At 39.9% G+C, this 7,261-nt stretch overlaps 1 non-coding gene across 1 annotated transcript; it reads left to right on the top strand.

The window, feature by feature from the left end:
- Positions 1-3,781: 3,781 nt before the first annotated feature.
- Positions 3,782-3,887, top strand: LOC122030723. The gene has a single exon (XR_006125573.1). It is a non-coding gene; the product is annotated as a small nucleolar RNA R71 (small nucleolar RNA).
- The last annotated feature ends 3,374 nt before the right edge of the window (positions 3,888-7,261 follow it).

Genomic DNA, 7,261 nt, shown 5'->3' with positions numbered 1-7,261 from the left:
TCATAATCCTGCACAAACTCAGCCACTTGACCTTGAAAATTCCTCGTAAACTGAAAATGATTTTGTACCTCCCTAAACTGATCATCAGATAAAGAGAAGCGACCCTCCAACATTTTTCATTGGGCATCTTGCTTCTCATGAAGTGATTCTAGAGACGTACGAAAATCTGAAAAATCAAACCTAGAAGATCCCGTGCCATATGCAAAAGAATGCCTAGCAGGCTCCATAAAACTAGAAGGCTGCGAGTGTCCAGATGACGAGGGCTCATGATGTGACTCAGTATCTCCAGGTATAGAAGGGTTATCCTCAAAATCTAACTCAGAAATTACCCAATTAGCCGGGTTACGAATAGTAGTTCGTTTAGGAAAAGGAAGGGGTAAAGGAGAACCACTCCTCCTAGGAAACGCGAAACCATTCTCATCCCGAACGATCATTTTCATAGCAAGACATGCATCAATGTCAATCATGTCATTACCATGAATTATTTCCAACCCATCAACATCAAGATTTAAATTATAAGCTATTCGGGTAATCAAACCACCAAAAACAATTGATCCCGATGATGCCCTAGCAAATCTTAATAAGGTTTGAACAAAATGAAAACCAGAATCAAATTCAACCTTATAAAGCATAGCCCATAAAGCATAAAGCTCTATCTTTTTAACCACCCCATCACTCTCTCCCCTACCAAAAATAGTTTTACCCATGACTCTATGTAGATACCTAAAGATGGGGTTTTGCATATGGGAGGCCTTAGCTCTTGAAGGCTCATAAGGTTGATCTAACCCAGTTATTGCATTCCAAAATGATTCCAATTAAACCTTGGATCAAACCTACGAGGGCTACCGGTGGTTAATCCAAAACAAGAATTAAAGTCACTAAATGCCCATAGAAATTCTTGATTCATTAGTCTAAATGAGATTTTTCCAAAATAATCATCTTCATTAGTAAAATGGACATCCAATGAACTTAAAAATTCCAAAACAAGACGAGGATATGTAGGCAAATGTGTGTACATAATATCACTCCAATCCAAAAACCCAATCATCAAATCTACATCTTCCCTAATTCCAAGCATATCAAGAACAGTTGGGTCCATATATCTAGTACACACTATATTTCTATTGACAAGAATTGCAAATCTAGTTACTTGATCATCATTTATAAACACAATATTGAATTCATTGTCATTACCTTCGTTGCGTGAAGTCCTTTTGCCTTTGCCCTTCACTGGTTGTTTTCCTTTGTCCCTTGATGGCTCATTCTCTTTGTCTCCACTGGATCCACCACCTCCTTTGCGAAGTTTCTTCAAAATGTTGGACATCTTGATGAGTTTAGATAGGGGAAGAATTATCTAGGGTTGGAAAAATGGAACTCAGAGAACAAAACTTCAAAGAGCAAAGATCTTAGGTTAGGAGAACAAAAAGTCCAAGTCTTAGAGAGGAGGAGAATCCGGATCTAAGAGATCTTGAGAGATTAGAGAGGAGTTTTTAAGAGATTGGGAGAGAAAGAGATGTTTTGGAGAGTTGGGGATGTGCGGAACACGGCCAATATCTGGCCGTGTAAGGTGGAAAGAAGACTTTAATAACTCTCCTACACGGGCCGTGCAGATCCACACGGCCTCCCCCTCTTCCTTCTCTGGATTCTTCGCACGGCCGTGTCTGGGACACGGCCTCTCCCTCTTCCTTCTCGGGATTCTAGACACGGCCGTGTTTGAGACACGGCCTAGACCTTTTTCTCCTCGGGATTCTTTACACGGCCGTGTTTGAGACACGGCCCAAGCACTTCCCTTCTCTGCAACTTTTGCCTAGCCGTGTATAGCACACGGCCGGCCTCTGTTTTGCACCTAACCTGAAAACAAAATCAAAAGAATGCATCAAACTAAAAGAAATTAAAATACAAATCAAAACTAACTAAAAGAACCCTTGGGTTGCCTCCCAAGAAGCGCTTGTTTAAGGTCTTTAGCTCGACCAAACTTGATCATTCACTTCTTTTCCTTGCCCTTGGGGGACAGATATACTTTTCGTTTTTGTTGGGATATCTTCTCCCAACATCTTCCACCACATTGTCTCCTTCGTTTGGTGGCCTTCCATGAGGATGGAAATTCCATTCCTCAAGTTTATAAATGCTTGTCCTGCTACAAGCATTTAAAAGAGACGAGACATGGTTAGAGATATTAGATAAATCATATTCCAATCTTTCCTTACCAATTACCAAAGAAAGCTTATGATTTTTAATATCAATTATAGCTCCAGCTGTAGCAAGGAAAGGTCTTCCTAATATGATAGGAATCCTGGGGTCCTCTTCCATGTCCAACACGACAAAATCTGTGGGAATTACATTCCCATCCACCTCTACTGGCACATCTTCTATAATACCCAAAGGGTACCTGCAGGAATGATCGGCAAGTTGAAGTGCCATAGTAGTAAGTTTAATGTTTTTGAGACCTAATTTATTACAAATTGAATAGGGAATGAGGCTAACACTTGCCCCCAAATCACAAAAAGCTTTTTTAAAAAATTCTTTTCCTATGTTGCAAGGAATATAAAAGCTCCCTGGGTCCTTTAGTTTTGGGGAAGTGTTCTTCTCCAAAATAGCACTACATTCCTCACTAAGCGCAATTGTCTCAACCTCTCCTCTTCTTCTCTTCTTTGACATGAGATCCTTCAGGAATTTGACAAATCTAGGCATTTGAAGAATAGCATCAATAAGAGGTACCTCTACACAAATTTCCTTAACTTTTTCTAAAAACTTGCCAAATTCTTCATCTTTCTTGAGCATTGTAAGTCTCTGAGGAAAAGGGACAGCTTTGCTTTGATGGTTCAGTGGAAGAGTCTCTTCAACCTCAATGGTACTCTCCTCATTAGCTTGAATCTGATTTGGTATAAGAGGAGAGAGCTCTTCTTCTTTTTGTATCCCTTTTGAAGCGGTCACTTGGGAGTCTCCCAAGATCCGTCCGCTCCTAAGCTCAATTCTATTGCAATGCTCCATAGGATTCACATCAGGTTTTCCTGGAAGTTGTCCTGGTGCTCTGGATGATGAGGAAGCTAGTTGGGCAATTTGACTATCCTGGATCTTTTGATGCTTATCAGAATTATCCATTCTCTGAATGAGCTTTGCTAAATCTTGCTTCATTTCATTCTGACTTGAGATAATTTCTTCAAGCATCTTTTCAATATTTGACTTTGGTAAGCCTTGAGAAGATAGGTGTTGAAAATTTTGTTGCCCATCTTGAAAATTTGGTCTTACCCCCATAGATGGTCCTTGATCTTGATTATTTCTATAAGAAAAATTGGGATGGCTCTTCCATCCAGGGTTATAAGTATTTGAGTATGGGTTATTCTGCCTTTGATTGTAACTCATGATTGCATCACATTGTTCCAGTTGATTGATTTGTGCAGTGATAGCTCCCAATGGACATGAGTCATTTGAGTGCTCTGAACTCCCACATACTTCACAAGATGTACTAATAGCATTGACCATATTAGCACTAGTCCCCATATTCTCAAATTTCTTTGTAAGAGCGTCCAATTTTGTAGACAAAAGAGTGACCGCATCTACATCAAACTTCCCTGATGCTTTAATTGTTGGGTTTACAGAAGAATAGCCACCACTTCTTTCATTTGCCCATTGATGATGATTTTGTGCTACACTGTCAATAATTTCTTCAGCTTCATCTAAACTTTTGTTCATAAGTGCCCCTCCAGCAGCTAAATCAATGGACACTTTGGTATGATAGTTGATACCATTATAAAAAGTGTGCAACACTAACCATCTTTCCAACCCATGATGTGGGCATTGTCTGAGCATACTATTATATCTATCTCATGCTTCAAAAAGAGATTCTGAGTCAGTTTGCTTGAAGCTTGCAATTAAATTCCTCATATGAGCGGTTTTACTTGGTGGATAGAATTTATCAAGAAACTATTGCTCACACTGCTCCCAAGTGGTGATGCTATTAGGGGCCAAAGAATTCAGCCATTGCTTTTCCCTATCTCTTAAAGAAAACCCAAATAATAATAATCTAACTGCTTCTAAAGGAACTCCATTCATTTTCATGGTACCACATATTTCATAGAAGACCTCTAAGTGTTGATTGGGGTCTTCATGAGGCCCTCCACCAAATTGGTTCTGTGCACCATAGATATAATTGCGGGTTTGATCTCAAAGTTATTAGCTTCCACTGAAGGTCTTGAAATACTAGATCGAAAACCTCTTGCATAAGGTGCTGCATAATCCTTGAGTGGTCTATTCGCCATGTTCAAATGTTCTTGTTCTTCAATTTGTCTTTGCAGAATTCTTCTTTTATGGAAAGTTCTGTCAATCTCAGGGTCAAAAGGAAAGAATTCCCCTGCAAAGTTAGATCTTCGCATACACAAGAACAAGATAGCAAATGACAATTCAACAGAAAAAGAAAAATAAAGGAATCAAAAATGCAGAATTGAATTTGTACAAAAAGAATTAACAAGAAGTAAAAGTTATACAAGAAAGTAAAAAACAGAAATCTAATGATTAGTTACAACTACGCAATATGAAAGGAAAACAAATGTTATGTTTAGTCTAACTCAATTGATAATTCCTAATGTTATAGCGCAGTTCCCCGGCAACGGCGCCAAAAACTTGTTACGCTCCGCAAGTGTACGGAAATGTCGCAAGTAATATAAAAGATTATCGTATCCACGGGGACTGGAATAAACACTAGAAATGTCTCAATGCGAATTAGCTAAACCACTATCCAATTGTTTCAAATGCAAAGTGAAGGTAAACAAATCTAATATTAAAGATCAACAAACAAGAGTTTAGTGTTTTGGGTCATGATAAGGGGAGATTCTAGGAGTTTCGGTTTCTTTGTAAGATTTCTTGAATGTAAATGGTTCACCAATTCTTATCCCTCAATTGCCAAACACTTGTATAAAGTTTCCGGTTCTCTCTTGCAATAGATAACCGGCTAAGGACTGAGAAATGTATCTAAATATGATCAATTAGACGTGAACCTACGTTGTCCTTACACAGAAGCCACCTATTACTATGCCTTCCTCGGATATCAACATAGAAGCCCACATCTTATTAATCTATCAAGATACAAGAAACTAATCACAAGATCCATCCTACTCTCTTGAATATTCCTATTTCCTCTTCAAGATTATCTCTCAAACGTCCTTACACGGGCTTGCACCTGTCACGTGGATCCCTCGGATGATCGAGTGAGAGTTTATCTTTACAAAGTCCACAAGAAATCCAAACAATCAATCAAGAATGAGAATTAAGCACAAATCACCATTAATCATTCAAGATCTAATTGATACAAGCAAGACAATGTCATTGAAACAAGAAAATGGCAAATCCACAAGAGATTACATTAATCCATCATACAAATACTCCCTTAATCCTAGAATACAAGATCTACTCCATGAATCGAGGAAGAATAACCGAAGAAATAAAGATTACAAGCATTTCTTAAATCCCCAATCCAAGAAACCAAGAAAAGGGGGAAAGAGAAAACTTATCTACGAAAAAGCCTCGTCTTCGGATCCAATCCTCGCTCCGGAGTCGAAATCGTCAAGAACTTCCCTCGAATCGCCCAGAAATCCTCCCAAGAATGGGAGGAAACCACCAAATCTTGCCTTCTCCCAAAGGGGGAGAGATCCCCTTTCAATTCATGAAGGAGGGTTTAAATAGAGGAGGAAATCGGGCGCCACACGGCCCCATGACACGGCCGTGTGAGATTCACACAACCATGTCCAGTTCCTTCTCTGCCAAAGCTGCACGGCCATGTGACTCCACACGGCCAGGACCCTTCTGTTCTCTGGAAATGCTACACGGCCGTGTGGTGCACACGGCCACCACCTGCTTGGCCTCTGGAAAACTCACACGGCCGTGTAGTGCACACGACCACCACCTGCTTGGCCTTTGGAAAACTCACACGGTCGTGTAGATCTACACGGCCATGTAAGGCATCTGCTCTAATTTCTTCAAATCAAGACACGGCCGTGTGAGATTCACACAGCCATGTCCCCTTCCCTCTCTGTTAAAACTACACGGCCATGTGTGGTACACGGCCTGATGCTCTCTCCCTTCAATTCCTTCCAAGCTTGCCCGAGGACGCATAATCTTCACCAATTTCGACTCCTGTGTACAGAAAATGCACAAAAAGCAGATCTCCGAAGGAAAAGTGTAAATATGCTAAAAGGAAAGCTGGAAGTATAAAAATGCATAGATCAAGCATGCTCAAAGTACGTAAATGTGCGTAAAAACATGCATAAAAGAGTATATAATCTACGCACATCATATTTCTTGTACTATACGTAGATGATATTTTGCTCATTGGTAACAATGTCAAAGTATTATCAGATGTAAGGGTATGGTTGTCCAAACAGTTTGATATGAAGGTCTTGGGAGAATGTGGACATATTCTTAGGATCAAAGTAATAAGGGATCGCAAGAAAAAGATGTTATGCTTAACCCAAGCTTCATACACTGATACTATCTTTGCTCATTTTAGTATACAAAACTCCAAGAAAGGTTTCTTACCTTTTCGGCATGGAGTACCTTTATCTAAAGAGATGTCTCCTAAGACACTAAAGGAAATAGAGGAGATGAAGGCAGTTCCTTATGCTTCGGCTGTAGGAAGCCTAATGTATGCAATGTCATATACGAGACCGGATATCTATTTTGTCGTGGGTATGGTTAGCAGATATCAAAGTAATCCAGGACAGGGACATTGGACTGCCGTAAAACATATATTAAAGTACCTGAAAAGGACTTGGGATTATATGTTGGTTTACTAGATAGATGACTTGCTCCCTGTAGGTTACAAGGATTCTGACTTCCAATCGGATAGGTACAATAGTAAGTCAACCTCAGGTTTTATGTTTACTTTGGGAGGTGGAGTCATAGCATGGAGGAGTGTTAAGCAAAAGTACGTTTCAGACTCCACCATGGAAGCTGAATATGTAGCAGCTTCTGAGGCAGCCAAAGAAGTTGTATGGCTCAGGAACTTTTTGATGGACTTAGATGTGATTCCTGGTTTGCTCAAAATTATCATAGTTTATTGTGATAATAGTGGTGCAGTAGCAAACTCAAAGGAACCATGAGCCCATAAGACAAGTAAACACATTGAGCGCAAGTACCACCTAATACGAGGCATCACAAAGCGAGGAGAAGTTGTTATCGCTAAAATTGCATCAGCAGATAACCTGGCAGACCCTTTCACTAAGGCCCTTCCAGCTAGAGCTTTTGATGGGCATGTTGAGGGGATGAA

Source organism: Zingiber officinale, chromosome 10B (genome assembly GCF_018446385.1).
Source record: "Zingiber officinale cultivar Zhangliang chromosome 10B, Zo_v1.1, whole genome shotgun sequence".
NCBI lineage: Eukaryota > Viridiplantae > Streptophyta > Magnoliopsida > Zingiberales > Zingiberaceae > Zingiber > Zingiber officinale.
The sequence above is the reverse complement of the archived record's forward strand: the minus strand, read 5'-3'. Positions and strand labels throughout refer to the sequence as shown.